Raw genomic sequence first — 17,160 nt, forward strand, 5'->3', positions numbered from 1 at the left:
CTCCCAGTTCTTTTTCTGAAAGACATCGGAGCCTAGAAAACCCCCCAAAGTATTCATCCCATCTCTGCCCCACTGAAGCCCCCTGGTAACCGTGGAGCGGACCCCATCTGAAGCTGGCCTGCCCACAGCGCTTCACTCTTTCCCCAATTGACTCTAGCTGAGGAGGCCCCCTCATACACCTTTAAAGCGTTTGAGAGAACCTTAACATCCTCACCCCTGTAATAAAAACTGTCACGTCATCTGCATACGCAGACAGTGCTATCGTGGGACCCTTCATAATCCCTGGCACAGAGAAACCAGTAAACCTCGCTCTTAAAAAACAAAGCATTGGTTCAATCGCCAGACTATATAACTGCCCTGAAATTGGGCATCCCTGCCTGATGCCCCCTTTGGACAGGGATGGGGCAACTCAAACCACCCCCCACCTTCACCATACACGAGGCCCCAGCATACAGTAAATTCATCCAAGACAAAAAAACATCCCCAAACCCAAAGGCTTTCATTGTTTTAAACAAGTACTGGTGGTCCACATGATCAAAAGCCTTCTCCTGATCCAAAGAAAGTAAACCCACATTTACATCAGACAGTTTACAAATGTCTAAAACATCTCTTATTAGAAACAAGTTGTCAACAATAGAGCGATCAGGTACACAGTAGGACTGGTCCTTGTGGACCAACAATCCCAGATACTCTTTCAACCTGTTTGAGAGACATTTAGAAACAATTTTATATTCTGCACACAGCAAAGCAACAGGTCTCCAATTTTTTATGAGAGCCAAATCCCCCTTTTTTGGCAACAGTGAAAGTACCGCACGTTGACAAGATACAGGAAGAGAGCCCTCATGAAAAGATTCACACACCACTTCATAACAATCCTCCCCAATAGACCCCCAAAAGTGCTTATAAAACTCAGATGGTAAACCATCAATGCCAGGGGCTCGGCCTGTTGAGAGCTGCATAACTGCTGTAGACAGCTCTTGCAGTGTAATGTCAGAGTCCAATGCGACTCTTTGCTCAGGTCCCAATTGAGGAAGACCGTGTAACAACTGTTCAGTACACAGAGAGTCACAATCCTCCGCCTTATAGAGGGGCAGAATAGAAATCCACGGCATGTTGACGCATTTCACTGTCATCCGTGGTCACCTTCCCATCAGGGAGACGAAGGCAGACCATCTGTTTACGTTGCAATGTCGAGTGTCCTAGTTTTTTTTTTAAAGCACTAGGGGCATCCATATCCTTGAGGGAAGAGAAACGAGACCTAATCAAGGCACCCTTCACTCTTTCATGCAGAAACAACCTCAGTTCATGTTTCTTGTCCTGTAAGTTCATGACTAGTCCGGGGTCATTCTGAGTGAGCAACTTCAATTCAATAGATTTGATGTCCTGTTCAAGGGCCCTGATAGTCTCTTTAACTTCAATTCGAGACAGAGCAGTATACTGTTGACAAAATAATCGTATTTGGGCCTTCCCAACCTCCCACCATTGTCTCAAGGACTCAAAATTCCCTTTTGTAACCCTCCATTTTTCCCAAAACAACAAAAACCTTTCACAAAACATGACATCATGTAACAATTTAACATTAAAATTCCAATAAGATGATGACCTTCGTGGACAGGACAAGTGAATATCAACAGTGACAATATGGTGATCAGAGAATCCCACAGGAGTAATGTCACACCTTCCAACCCTACTACAGTATTGCTCAGATACATACAACCTGTCTAACCTTGCTGCACTGACATGACCTTCATTAACTTTTAGCCATGTGTACTGCCTAACTTTTGCATTCCTTACTCTCCACACATCAGAAAGCTCAAACTCAGTTAACAGACCAGACAGGCAAGTGGCTGACCGCAGGTGAGGTTCTTCAGCGGTGCGATCAAAAGTAAAATCCACTGTACAGTTCCAGTCCCCCCCTAAAACCATACACCCCTCTAAAGGTTTCCTTTATTTTATCAAAACCAACAATACGCTCTGTACCCTCATTAGGAGCATAAACATAAAATAAAAAATAAATAAAAAACATTACATCCACCTTGACCAATAAAACCCGACCCTTGACAATCTCTGTTGTAGATACCACAGTCACCCCTAAGCCTGAAGAAAACAAGATTGCCACCCCAGCACTGAAATTAGTACCATGACTGAGTATATGCTGCCCCTCCCACCACATACCTCAGTCAACCTCATTTTCCTCATCACTATGTGTCTCCTGTAGGAAAACTACATTAAGCCTTTTCTGTTTTATTACTTCTAATACCCAAGCCCTCTTATTCCTGTCCCTTCCCCCATTAATATTGAGAGAACCTACCCTTAGTACCTCCAATAGAAAATAAAAAAGGAAAAGCAGAAGAAACCACAGAGAAACCAGACAAAGAGAATAGAACACCCTATGAGGCATAATCATCATCATTATTTAAAATTTCTCTTAACCTGACCACGTTTCCCACCACCTTTTGCTGCTGCAACAGCAGTAACAAATTTCCTCAAGCGAAACCGCTTCTTCTCACTCAACTGGTCTAACCCCACCGTCTTCTGTAACATCACAGCTGACCTCACAAACTTATCAATATCAAAATAATCTGCCAATTTGACAGATTTCCCAAAAGTCTGATCAAGAAACCCATTTACTTCCTCTAGATCGTAAATTGAGTCCTCACCAGCTGATATTGTATCAAGAGTGATATCCATATCCTTCTCCTGATCCTCCTCAACTGAGGCCACAGACCACTGACTCCCTTCTACCACATCCCTTTCAACACTCCCTACTTGCACCCCATCACTCGTACCAGGCATCTCCTCCACTACCTGGGAGACTAGCCCCACCTGAACCCCATTACTCGTAGTGGGCATCTCCTCCACTACCTGGGAGACTAGCCCCACCTGAACCCCATTACTCGTAGTGGGCATCTCCTCCACTACCTGGGAACCTAGCTCCACATGAACCCCCCCCCTGTACCCCAGCACTCATAGTGGACATCTCCTCCACTACCTGGGAGATTAGCTCCACATGAACCCCCTCCTGTACCCCAGCACTCGTACTGGGCACCTCCTCACCAGTGTGAGGAAATGGCCCTTCAGATCCATCCTTACCTTCTACAACAATATGTTTCTGCTGCATAACATTTCCCTCTGGTACAAGTTGCAACTCTGTGCCCTCAACACGGACAACTTGTTCCTCAGCAACAGATGCTTGTGGCTGCTCTACCGCTGTCAGCCCACCTCTCCCTACATCAGTGGGCCCAGGCATTACGAGGACCACCTGCGCCCCTCCCTCTGCCTTCTCCCTTTTCGGGCAAGCATGTCGCTGATGACCAACATCCCCACACTCAAAACACCGTTGACTACCCGTACCAGCATAAGCCATATACAGTCTATTGTCATACTTGACTTTAAACGCTAACTCCAAAGTCTGCTCCGGTGAGTCCAAAAACATAAACACCTGTCACCGAAACGATAAACCTGTTTCAACGCCGGGTGTTTGCAACCCAATGGGACAACCTTAATTGAACTTGCAAACTTCCCAAAGCGCAATAACTCGCGCTCCAATAGCTCATTTGGAATAAACAGCGGTACATTTGAAATCGTTACCCTTGTTGACGGAGAAAAAAGCGGCGTAACTTGAATAAACATTCCTTTAAGAAGTACGCCATGCTCAACCATACGATAAACAAGGCGCTCTTCTTTAAGAAATACCACCACCGCTTTATTCATCCGTGACGCATAAGCAACATTCTCATATCCTACCTTCTCTCCTACCGCGACCAGAACCTCCTCCACGGTGAACGTCCCCATTCGGGCCGCCATCCCCACCAAAATCAGCGTAATTTCGACACGAAAAACAATATACTTAATTCTACCACAACAAGAAAATATAAATAATAACCTTAATCATGCATAGAAGAAAAAAAGGATATCACCAAGAAAAGGAAAACCCAGGATATCTAACTCTACACAACACTCGCACTTAGCACTCACTCAAACAATTCCCAGCATGCACCAAACACTCCCAGCATGGAGAGAGAGAGAGAGAGAGAGAGAGAGAGAGAGAGAGAGAGAGAGAGAGAGAGAGAGAGAGAGAGAGAGAGACAGTCTGGCTATCACAGGCAAACCTGGCTGCCCAGAGAGGACAGGTTGTGCTCACTCTGCCTCCGGGGAGAGGTAGAGACAGAGCTGGATTTCCTACTACACTGTGAAAAATACTTAGACCTAAGAGAATCTTTCTTTCCCAAAATTATCATTCAGTACAAAGAATTTGAAACTATAAAAGAGGAAGAAAAAATCCAATATTTATTGGGTGAAAAGCCAAAATGTGCAATTTTGGCAGCCAAATATGTGTCCTCCTGCCACAACCTGAGGGACAGCCAGTGAAAAGTGTAATGTAATGTCAATAATATTTCCTGTTTTGTTTTTCATACCATGTAATGTGTCTTCTCAGTCATGTTGAGATTGGTCGACTACTATTGCTTTAATGTATTGTTATTCTCATTAATATTGTTGTTGTAGTTGCTGTTAATGGTAATCCCATTTCCACTACTACTATTATTATTATTGCTGTTGGTCCCACCATTTTTGTTATATCTATACTTTGACAATGTAAGTAATTTTACTTGCCATGTCAATAAAGTCTATTGAATTGAATTGAATTGAGAGAGCGAGAAAAGAGATAGAGAGAGAGAGAGAGAGAGAGAGAGACAGAGAGAGAGAGAGAGAGAGAGAGAGAGAGAGAGAGAGAGAGAGAGAGAGAGAGAGAGAGAGAAAGAGATAGAGAGAGAGAGAGAGAGAGAGAGAGAGAGAGAGAGAGAGAGAGGGGGGAGAGAGAGAGAGAGAGAGAGAGAGAGAGAGAGAGAGAGAGAGAGATAGAAAAGAGAATGAAAGAGAGAGAGAGAGAGAGAGAGAGAGAGAGAGAGAGGGAGAGGAGAGATAGAAAAGAGATAGAGAGAGAGGGGGAGGGAGAGAGGGAGAGAGAGAGAGAGAGATAGAAAAGAGATAGAGAGAGAGAGAGAGGGGGGAGGGAGAGAGAGAGAGAGAGAGAGAGAGAGAGAGAGAGAGAGAGAGAGATATCTAACTCTACACAACACTCGCACTTAGCACTCACTCAAACAATTCCCAGCATGCACCAAACACTCCAGCGATGGAGAGAGAGAGAGAGAGAGAGAGAGAGAGAGAGAGAGAGAGAGAGAGAGAGAGAGAGAGAGAGAGAGAGAGAGAGAGAGAGAGAGAGAGAGAGAGAGAGAGAGAGAGAGAGAGAGAGAGAGAGAGAGAGAGAGAGAGAGAGAGAGAGAGAGAGAGAGAGAGAGAGAGCCCCCAGACATATTTTGAGTGACATTCCCATTTAAGGCAGTGTCTTCCCAGGACAGATCACTTCTAACTCACCCCTGCCAAAATAATGCTCCCTAATCACTGCCTCTCAGTCCAGACAGACAACTCCACAGAGAACTATGTGTGTCTGTAGAGACTCTCTGTCTCTCTCTGTTTCAGTTCACATAGAGAAGTGTCCCCCCAGGTAAGCAGTGTGTGTCCATTCTCTTTAAAGCTTTATTTAAAGACATCAGCACAGACGACAGCTCTGACAGACCAATCCCACACTACACATTGGGGTTAACTGGTGTAGACACATTGGGGTTAACTGGTGTAGTCACAGTTGTGTTAACTGGTGTAGTCACAGTGGGGTTAACTGGTGTAGTCACAGTGGGGTTAGCTGGTGTAGTCACAGTGGGGTTAGCTGGTGTATTCACAGTGGGGTTAACTGGTGTATTCACAGTGGGGTTAACTGGTGTATTCACAGTGGGGTTAACTGGTGTAGACACAGTGGGGTTAACTGGTGTAGACACATTGAGGTTAACTGGTGTAGTCACAGTGGGATTAACTGGTGTAGACACATTGGGGTTAACTGTTGTAGTCACAGTTGTGTTAACTGGTGTAGTCACAGTGGGGTTAACTGGTGTAGTCACAGTGGGGTTAACTGGTGTATTCACATTGGGGTTAACTGGTGTAGTCACAGGGGGGTTAGCTGGTGTAGTCACAGTGGGGTTAACTGGTGTAGACACATTGGGGTTAACTGGTGTAGACACATTGGGGTTAACTGGTGTAGTCAAAGTGGGGTTAACTGGTGTAGACACATTGGGGTTAACTGGTGTAGTCACAGTGGGGTTAACTGGTGTATTCACATTGGGGTTAACTGGTGTAGTCACAGTGGGGTTAACTGGTGTAGTCACAGTGGGGTTAGCTGGTGTATTCACAGTGGTGTTAACTGGTGTAGTCACAGTGGGGTTAACTGGTGTAGACACATTGGGGTTAACTGGTGTAGTCAAAGTGGGGTTAACTGGTGTAGACACATTGGGGTTAACTGGTGTAGTCACAGTGGGGTTAACTGGTGTATTCACATTGGGGTTAACTGGTGTAGTCACAGTGGGGTTAACTGGTGTAGTCACAGTGGGGTTAGCTGGTGTATTCACAGTGGGGTTAACTGGTGTATTCACAGTGGTGTTAACTGGTGTAGACACAGTGGGGTTAACTGGTGTAGACACATTGAGGTTAACTGGTGTAGTCACAGTGGGGTTAACTGGTGTAGACACATTGGCGTTAACTGTTGTAGTCACAGTTGTGTTAACTGGTGTAGTCACAGTGGGGTTAACTGGTGTAGTCACAGTGGGGTTAACTGGTGTATTCACATTGGGGTTAACTGGTGTAGTCACAGGGGGGTTAGCTGGTGTAGTCACAGTGGGGTTAACTGGTGTAGACACATTGGGGTTAACTGGTGTAGTCAAAGTGGGGTTAACTGGTGTAGACACATTGGGGTTAACTGGTGTAGTCACAGTGGGGTTAACTGGTGTATTCACACTGGGGTTAACTGGTGTAGTCACAGGGGGGTTAGCTGGTGTAGTCACAGTGGGGTTAACTGGTGTAGACACATTGGGGTTAACTGGTGTAGTCAAAGTGGGATTAGCTGGTGTAGTCACATCGGGGTTAACTGGTGTTGTCACAGTGGGGTTAACTGGTGTAAACACATTGAGGTTAACTGGTGTAGTCACAGTGGGGTTAACTGGTGTAGACACATTGGGGTTAACTGTTGTAGTCACAGTTGTGTTAACTGGTGTAGTCACAGTGGGGTTAACTGGTGTAGTCACAGTGGGGTTAACTGGTGTATTCACATTGGAGTTAACTGGTGTAGTCACAGGGGGGTTAGCTGGTGTAGTCACAGTGGGGTTAACTGGTGTAGTCACAGTTGTGTTAACTGGTGTAGTCACAGTGGGGTTAACTGGTGTAGTCACAGTGGGGTTAGCTGGTGTAGTCACATCGGGGTTAACTGGTGTTGTCACAGTGGGGTTAACTGGTGTAGTCTAAGTGTACTCCTGAGTGGCGCAGTGGTCTAAGGCACTGCATCGCAGTGCTAACTGTGCCACTAGAGATCCTGGTTCGAATCCAGGCTCTGTCGCAGCCAGCCGCGACCGGGAGACTCATGGGCGGCGCACAATTGGCCCAGGGTAGGGGAGGGTTTGGCCGGCAGGGATGTAGCTCAGTTGATAGAGCATGGCGTTTGCAACGCCAGGGTTGTGGGTTCGATTCCCACGGGGGGCCAGTATAAAAAATATATATATATAAAAAAAAAAAATGGTTTCACTAACTGTAAGTCGCTCTGGATAAGAGCGTCTGCTAAATGACTAAAATGTAAAAAAAAATGTAAGTGGGGTTAGCTGGGGGTTAGCTGGTGTAGTCACAGTGGGGTTAGCTGGTGTAGTCACAGTGGGGTTAACTGGTGTAGTCGCAGTGGGGTTAACTGGTGTAGACACAGTGGGGTGGGGTTGGTGTAGACACAGTGGGTTGGTGTAGTCACAGTGGGGTTGGTGTAGTCACAGTGGGGTTAACTGGTGTAGTCGCAGTGGGGTTAACTGGTGTAGACACAGTGGGGTGGGGTTGGTGTAGACACAGTGGGGTGGGGTTGGTGTAGACACAGTGGGGTGGGGTTGGTGTAGTCACAGTGGGGTGGGGTTGGTGTAGACACAGTGGGGTGGGGTTGGTGTAGTCACAGTGGGGTGGGGTTGGTGTAGACACAGTGGGGTGGGGTTGGTGTAGTCACAGTGGGGTGGGGTTGGTGTAGACACAGTGGGGTGGGGTTGGTGTAGACACAGTGGGGTGGGGTTGGTGTAGTCACAGTGGGGTGGGGTTGGTGTAGGACATTAGGTAGAACACTCAGCACTATGCCACTTAATAGGAGTGTGCATAGAGCTCTCTCTCTTAATAGGGCGGCAGGTAGCCTAGCGGTTAAGAGCGTTGGGCCAGTAACTGAACGGTCGATGGTATGTGTACCTGAGATGACTAGGTGAACAATCTGTTGATGTCCCCTTGAGTAAAGCACTTAACCCTAGTCGCTCTGGATAAGAGTAATTGGGTTCGTGTGTGACTGTGTTAACTCAGCTCTGCTGTGTAATTGGGTTCGTGTGTGACTGTGTTAACTCAGCTCTGCTGTGGTTGTGTGATCATAGAGTCTGCATTGTGACCCTTGGTGACCCTGACAGTTAAAGTGGTTGAATTAATTGGTGGTTTATTTTGTGTGTCTGAGAGATGTGCTGCAAATGTTGTATCGATGCAGTGATTGAGGCTAGATTTGAGGCAATGAAAGGTAATGTTTGTGGTACAGTTGGTAAAGCTGTGAGGGATTATAGCTAATACCTGAGGTATGATCATCATGCTAAGTGTTGTGATCCAGTTAATGCAGTGGTTAATCTGATGAGTCAGTGTTAATAATATGCAGTACTCTAATGGGTAAGGTAGGGCTGAGCCTCAGTAATGAAGCTGTTACTGAATAATTCAGCTCAGCACTGTGGGTGTGCGTGTGTATTTTGTGCGTGTGTGTTTTGTGTTGCGTGTGTGTCCTTTGTGTGCCATATGAATGTGTCTAAGCAGACTGTGAGGAATGGAATAGCGATAGAGCGTCTGCGTGTGCGAGTTGGGTAGATGGGTAGGGTAGTTTAATTAGAGATAGCAGGTGTGTGGTGTGCGTGCGTGCGTGTGTGTGTGTGGTGGCGTGTGTGTGTGTGGTGGCGTGTGTGTGTGTGGTGGCGTGTGTGTGTGTGGTGTGCGTGTGTGTGTGTGGTGGCGTGTGTGTGTGTGGTGGCGTGTGTGTGTGTGGTGGCGTGTGTGTAGCGACAGAGTGAGAGATAAATTAGACTTACACCCCCAACAGCCTTTGTGACCCAATAAGACACCCTCAGTGTCTACCTACCTCACCTGCAGCAGACAGAGCCAAGAACACCTGCTATGCAACGTTTCCACAACATATTGAGTATTGCTCTGTTCAAGTAGACTGTGATTTTGCTGTGGTCTGATAGGGGTGTCAGTGGGCTGACTGTGAACGCTCTGAGAGACTCTGGGTTGAGGTCAGTGATAAAGTAGTCTACAGTACTACTGCCAAGAGATGAGCTATAGGTGTACCTACCATAGGAGTCCCCTCGAAGCCTACCATTGACTATGTATATACCCAGCGTGCGACAGAGCTGTAGGAGTTGTGACCCCGTTTTTGTTGGTTATGTTGTCGTAGTTGTGCCTAGGGGGGCATATGGGGGAGGGAATGTTGTCACCTCCAGGTAGGTGTTTGTCCAACTGTGTGCTGAGGGTGTCAGGTTCTTGTCCAGTTCTGGCATTTAGGTCGCCACAGACTAGTACATGTCCCTGGGTCTGGAAATTATTGATTTCCCCCTCCAGGATGGAGAAGCTATCTTCATTAAAGTATGGGGATTCTAGTGGGGGGATATAGGTAGCACACAGGAGGACATTTTTCTATGTTGAGATAATGTCCTTTTGAATTTCTAGCCAAATGCAAAATTTTCCTGTTTTGATTAATTTAATAAAGTGAGTTAGGTCTGCTCTATACCAAATTAGCATACCCCCTGAGTCCCTTCCCTGTTTCACACCTGGTAGTTTGGTGGATGGGACTACCAGCTCTCTGTAACCTAGAGGACAACCAGTGGGTCCGTCTCCTCTATACCATGTTTCTTGTAGGATGACGATGTCTGTATTTCCGATTTCTTTGGTGAAGTCCAGGTTCCTGCTCTTTAGGCCAAAGGCAGATGACCTCAGGCCTTGGATATTCCAGGATGAAATAGTGAAGGCTTTGTGTTCCATAAAGTGTCTACTATTGTTTGTCGTGTGGTTTGGCCTCAGGCCAGTAATTGTGAGCAGAGCCTGCTGAGCATCTGGGGGGGGGGGAGGGGTCCCGCAGGTCTGGGAGAGTGTCTCGCTGGTCTGGGAGAGTGTCTCGCTAGTCTGGGCAGGGTGTCTGTTGATATGTTGCTCCTGTGTGAGGTGTTGTGTCTGCGGTTGAGGGCGATATCCTTTAGGGTCTGGGCGAAGGTGGGCACTGCTGCCTTGTATAGGTGGACCTCTCTCTCTCTCTCTCTCACTCTCTCTCTCTCTCAATTAAATTCAAAAGGCTTCATGTTTACATTGCCAAAGCAAGTGAAATAGACAAGAAACAAAAGGGAAATAAACAAGGGAAATCAACAATCAGAAATGTAGAGTAAACATTACACTCACAAAAGTTTTTATATGTTGTATTCAGGGAATTAACTGTTTTGTCCACCAGCCATTGTGACAGGTAGATTTTAAAATCTACCAGCCACTCAGATTTTTTACCAACCAAAATATTTTTTTACAGCTAAAATTTCACCAACAAAACATGAAAAATGGAGCAAGCTTTGTAATGTTTATAAAACAATAAATGTATTTCTAGTAAGAAGTAATGTGGTACATGGTTTAATAACATTGTTTGTGACCTGAGTCTTTTAACCAAAATATCACAGATGAGACAAAAATGTTCACCTGCCCCTTTGGGCTCCCGAGTGGCGCAGTGGTCTAAGGCACTGCACCTCAGTGCTTGAGGCGTCACTACAGACCCCAGGCAGTATCACAACCGGCCGTGATTGGGAGTCCAATAGGGCGGCGCACAATTGGCCCAGCGTCGTCCGAGTTTGGCCGGTGTAGGCCGTCATTGTAAATAAGAATTTGTTCTTAACTGACTTGCCTAGTTAAACAAAGGTAAAATAAAATAAATAAATAAAAAGGGCGGGAGGTTACTATGGTAACGCGACTCAGAGTTTGTGCCTGTGAGAGTTGAGTTGGAAGCATTGTCTTCTGTTCCCAAGCAGTTGAAACTCAAATATAAAAAATATAAAACTATGTAGCTTGTGAACAAAACTATGTAAATAGCGAAGAAACTCACTTTATTAAATTAATCAAAACAGGAACATTTTGCATTTCAGTAGACTTTCGTTTCAAGGAAATTAGATCACGTTTTATGCCTGTCCCCAGCGCTTCTAAAAATGAATATTTCACTTAATTTACCAGCTATGAAACAAAACGGCAGAAATACTTTGAAAATACTACTGCATCATTTATTTGACTATATATGTGATCGTACTTTACTATTTTTTATTGACAAATGCGAGTGAAATGCTCGCACTGTGGAGCCCTGACCACCCGCCAACGTGGCTGGTGAAATTGATATTTTACCCGCCAATGTAAAAATCTACCCACATTTGCCTGGTGGCAGGTGTTAATTTTAGGCCCTGGTTGTATTTACAATGGTGTTTGTTGCCCTTTTCGTCACAAATCTTGCTGCTGTGGTGGTACACTTTGGTATTTCAACTAATTGATATTGGAGTTTATCAAGATTGGATTTGTTTCAAAATTCATTGTGGGTCTGTGTAATCTGAGGGAAATATTTGTTAGGAAGTGCATCTCGGTTTCCACCTCATTTTGTAGACAGTGGGCACATTACCTGCCTACTCTTGAGAGCAGTGGCGACCATTCATTCAGGGCTTTCGGTGGTGGTGGGGCAGCCAGTGGAAAATACGTAGTGCATGGGTTGGCAATGTTCTCTAGTTGCGTCGTGATTGGCTCATTGTTCTGTCACTCATGTGGACACTAAGTCACCGCAAAATCTACGGGGAGAGCTAGAAAATTCAAGACCATTGGGTGCTGCCATAGAGTTACATTAGAAGTGCCCATACAAGAAGGCTCAAGGTCATTGGCCACAGATAAAATGACGTCAAATCACGTTATATCTACCGTAGCTTTGATTGGACTGATCATGTCAACATCACATTTTCAAAATCTTAGCTAGCAAGCTAGCAGTCATCATCATGAATCAAGTCGACAATCTACTGGCAAATCCTTTTCAACCCTTGTCATATGAAGAGAAATTATAGAAAAAAACATATCGGTGCTCATTGGCCATTGGACATAAACATTACACAACAAGTTGGAAATTGCAAATTCAACAATGAGTGGTTTGGAAGGAATCAGTGGCTAACTGCAAGCATTGCGAAGCAATCACTAGCCTGCTATTCAGTGGAGTGGGTGTGTGTTCCAAGTCTGGGTTTAAGGGTCTCTTTTCCAGGCTTAAAATGATAAACAATCAACATTGGCCATGGTGTCAATCCAGCACGACTTCTGCCGCGTTCAAAACAACTTGGAACTCGAAGAAAAAAAACTAGCTCTGACTGGGAAAATACATTTTGAACGGTCATCCAACTCGGTCGGGAACTCGGGCCATTTTCTGGAGCTCCGACCTAAAGATCACTGAGTTCCCAGTTGTCTTGAAAGCAGCATAAATCCAGAGAATGACAGACTTTGATGACAAAGTTTGATGACAAAATCTGTCCACATAGGACCGTGGCGCCACCTTCCTGTTCAAGTGAGCAACAACAAGGTGAGTCCAAAAATGTCTTGTGTGCTGCTGCATAAATGATGTAATATGCCAGGGAAATATGTATACTGTAGCTAAGAAAGTAATACTAAGTGTATGTTGTGTAGTAAGCTTACAGTGGCTTGCGAAAGTATTCACCCCCCTTTGCGTTTTTTCTATTTTGTTGCCTTACAACCTGGAATTAAAATTGATTTTTTTGGGGGGGGTTGTATCATTTGATTTACACAACATACCTACCACTTTGAAGATGCAAAATATTTTATATTGTGAAACAAACAAAAAACGTGCATAACTATTCACCCCCCAAAGTCAATACTTTGTAGAGCCACCTTTTGCAGCAATTACAGCTGCAAGTTTCTTGGAGTATGTCTCTATAAGTAAGTCGCTCTGGATAAGAGCGTCTGCTAAATGACGTAAATGTAAATGTAATGTAAATGTATAAGCTTGGCACATCTAGCCACTGGGATTTTTGCCCATTCTTCAAGGCAAAACTGCTCCAGCTCCTTCAAGTTGGATGGGTTCCGCTGGTGTACAGCAATCTTTAAGTCATACCACAGATTCTCAATTGGATTGAGGCCTGGGCTTTGACTAGGCCATTCCAAGACATTTAAATATTCCCCCTTAAACCACTCAAGTGTTGATTTAGCAGTATGCTTAGGGTCATTGTCCTGCTGGAAGGTGAACCTCCGTCCCAGTCTCAAATCTCTGGAAGACTGAAACAGGTTTCCCTCAAGAATTTCCCTGTATTTAGCGCCATCCATCATTCTTCATTTCTGACCAGTTTCCCAGTCCCGGCCAATGAAAAACATCCCCACAGCATGATGCTTCCACCACCATGCTTCACTGTGGGGATGGTTCTCGGGGTGATGAGAGGTGTTGGGTTTGTGCCAGACATAGTGTTTTTCTTGATGGCCAAAAAGCTACATTTTAGTCTCATCTGACCAGAGTACCTTCTTCCATATGTTTGGGGACTCTCCCACATGGCTTTTGGCGAACACCAAACGTGTTTGCTTATTATTTTTTTTAAGCAATGGCTTTTTTCTGGCCACTCTTCCGTAAAGCCCAGCTCTGTGGAGTGTACGGCTTAAAGTGGTCCTATGGACAGATACTCCAATCTCCGCTCTTGAGCTTTGCAGCTCCTTCAGGGTTGTCTTTGGTCTCTTTGTTGCCTCTCTGATTAATGCCATCCTTGCCTGGTCCGTGAGTTTTGGTGGGCGGCCCTCTCTTGGCAGATTTGTTGTGGTGCCATATTCTTTCCATTTTTTAATAATGGATTTAATGGTGCTCCGTGGGATGTTCAAAGTTTCTGATCTTTTTTTATAACCCAACCCTGATCTGTACTTCTCCACAACTTTGTCCTTGACCTGTTTGGAGAGCTCCTTGGTCTTCATGGTGCCGCTTGCTTGGTGGTGCCCCTTGCTTAGTGGTGTTGCAGACTCTGGGGCCTTTCAGAACAGTATATATATACTGATATCATTTAAATTTTTACATTTTAGTCATTTAGCAGACACTCTTATCCAGTGCATACATTATTATTTTTATTTTTTTCATACTGGTCCCCCGTGGGAAACGAACCCACAACCCTGGCGTTGCAAACGCAATGCTCTACCAACTGAGCTACACGGGACTACATGTGACACTACAGAGGGTAGTGTGTACGGCCCAGTACATCACTGGGGCCAAGCTTCCTGCCATCCAGGACCTCTATACCAGGCGGTGTCAGAGGAAGGCCCTCAAAAAAAAGACTCCAGCCACCCTAGTCATAGACTGTTCTTTCTGCTACCGCACGGCAAGTGGTACCGGAGCGCCAAGTCTAGGTCCAAAAGGCTTCTAAACAGCTTCTACCACCAAGCCATAAGACTCCTGAACAGCTAATCATGGCTACCCAGACTGTTTTCACCGCCCCCCCACCCCCACCCCATCCCCCTTTTTTACTCTGCTGCTACTCTGTTTATTATTGATGCATAGTCACTTTAACTCTACCCACATGTACATATTACCTCAATTACCTCGACTAGCCGGTGCCCCCGCACATTGACTCTGCACCGGTAGCCCCCTGTATATAGCCTCCCTACTGTTATTTTATTTTACTGCTGATCTTTAGTTATTTGCTTTTATTTTTTGTTGCTTAACACTTTTGTTATTTGTTTTACTTTGCATTGTTGGTTAAGGGCTTGTAAGTAAGCATTTCACTGTAATGTCTACACCTGTTATATTCGGCAAATAAAATTTTATTTTATTTTATTTAACTAATTATGTGACTTCTGAAGGTAATTGTTTGCACCAGATCTTATTTAGGGGCTTCATAGCAAAGGGGGTGAATAAATATGCACACACCACTTTTCCGTTATTTCTTTTTTATAGCATTTTTTGAAACAAGTAATTTTTTTCATTTCACTTCACCAATTTGGACTATTTTGTGTATTTCCATTACATGAAATCCAAATAAAAATCCATTTAAATTACAGGTTGTAATGCAACAAAATAGGAAAAATGCCAACGGGGATGAATACTTTTGCAAGGCATTGTGTAGTAGCCCATGTGCCTCACCCTAATAATTTGGTCCCTTTTTCCCTCATAACTTACTGTTCTGAGTTGATGGTGCACATGTAGCCTATAGCCTGTTTTAGAGAAATGTCCTCATCGAATATTGTAAGAGATTTCATTGTCTGCTTATATGCCCCCCTTATTTATCCTACGGTTCTGATTTGGTGTACACAGAGAATACTGTAAGAACGGCCAACATTTCAAAAGTGCTGAACAAATAGTTATATTGACTTCGTCAGTCCTAGCTCGCTCATTAATGTCTTAATCGAAATTACGGATTGCCTCTTATCCGCTCTTCGTTCCCTTATGCCATAGTTTGCACATCTCAATTGTCAGTATCAACCACATTTGTTTAAGCAAGTCAGCCATATCAGCTATGTTTTTTTAAAAGGCATTAAATGAGGCTGAATTAACAGTTTCGCTGCCAGACAAGGCTCCGCTGATAGCCAGGTGTAGCAGTGGTAAGGTGTTGGGACTGCTGTTGGGACTCTGCTGTAGAGACAGCTTTATGTAGGCCCTAACAGTTTGTTGTTACCGTTTGTCACCGTTATTGTGCAATTAATGTATTGTTTAGTGTTGTATAGTGGCTTTGCTGGCATGCATATAGGGTCAGGTATTCTGCCACTGTGTACTCTCTATTAAGGGCCAAATAACATTCAAAATAGCTCTGTTGTTTTGTTGATTCTTTCCAATGTGTCAAATAATTATATTTGTGTTTTCTCATGATTTGGTTGGGTCTAGTTGTGTTGCTGTCGTGGGGCTTTGTGGGGTCTGTTTGTGTTTGTGAAGAGTCCAAGTACCAGCTGGCTGAGGGGACTCTTCTCCAGGTTTATCTCTCTGTAGGTGAGGGCTTTTTTATGGAATGTTTGAGAATCGCTTCCTTTTAGGTGGTTTGCAGAATTCTGTATGCAGACCCTCTCATCTCTCATCTCTCACTCTCTCTCTCTCTCTCTCTCTCTCTCTCTCTCTCTCTCTCTCTCTCTCTCTCTCTCTCTCTCTCTCTCTCTCTCTCTCTCTCTCTCTCTCTCTCTCTCTCTCTCTCTCTGGCTCTTCTCTCTGTTCTTCCTCTGCAGGATGACTAGCTGATGTTTGCCATGCACTTTGCCAGAGGGATGCACCCAGAGCTCTTCCAAGATAATCTAAATTGTTATAACCATTCATAACAAAATCATTATCAGGCATAGGCTTGATAGACATAATCTCCTTTTCATCTTAACGCTGTTGTCTCTCTGCTTCCGCTACAGGAGTTGGACGCCTTCACGGGCCTCACGGTAGGGGATATGGTGAGAAAGGTGGTACGTACAACAGCAGTGTGTGTGTGTGGTGTGGTGTGTGTGTGATAGTGTGTGTTTGGGACAGTCTCATTCACCTCATCTCTCTATCACGGTTGAACTGACCTTCTTTTCCTTTCCGCCTACAGGATACCCAGAAATCTTTGCGGGAGCAGATTCCTTCCTGGATCAATCAAGTGAGACTTGGATCTGTAGCCATGTTCAAGGTTCGTATATACCATGTTGAAGGTTCATACAGTATATACCATGTTCAAGGTTAATACAGTATATACCATGTTCAAGGTCCGTATATATACCATGTTCAAGGTTCATACAGTATATACCATGTTCAAGGTTCGTATATATACCATGTTCAAGGTGCATACAGTACATACCATGTTCAAGGTTCGTATATACCATGTTCAAGGTTCATACAGTATTTACCATGTTCAAGGTTCATACAGTATATACCATGTTCAAGGTTCATATACATGTTCAAGGTTCATACAGTATATACCATGTTCAAGGTTCATACAGTATATACCATGTTCAAGGTTCATACAGTATATGCCATGCTCAAGGTTCATACAGTATATACCATGTTCAAGGTTCATACAGTATATACCATGTTCA

The 17,160-nt window shown here is 44.6% G+C and overlaps 1 pseudogene; it reads left to right on the plus strand.

Annotated features, from left to right (window-relative positions):
• Window positions 1-17,160, plus strand: part of LOC121557695 — a 130,807-nt pseudogene that overhangs the window by 29,906 nt on the left and 83,741 nt on the right.

Source organism: Coregonus clupeaformis, chromosome 5 (assembly GCF_020615455.1).
Source record: "Coregonus clupeaformis isolate EN_2021a chromosome 5, ASM2061545v1, whole genome shotgun sequence".
In the NCBI taxonomy this organism is placed as follows: Eukaryota; Metazoa; Chordata; class Actinopteri; order Salmoniformes; family Salmonidae; genus Coregonus; species Coregonus clupeaformis.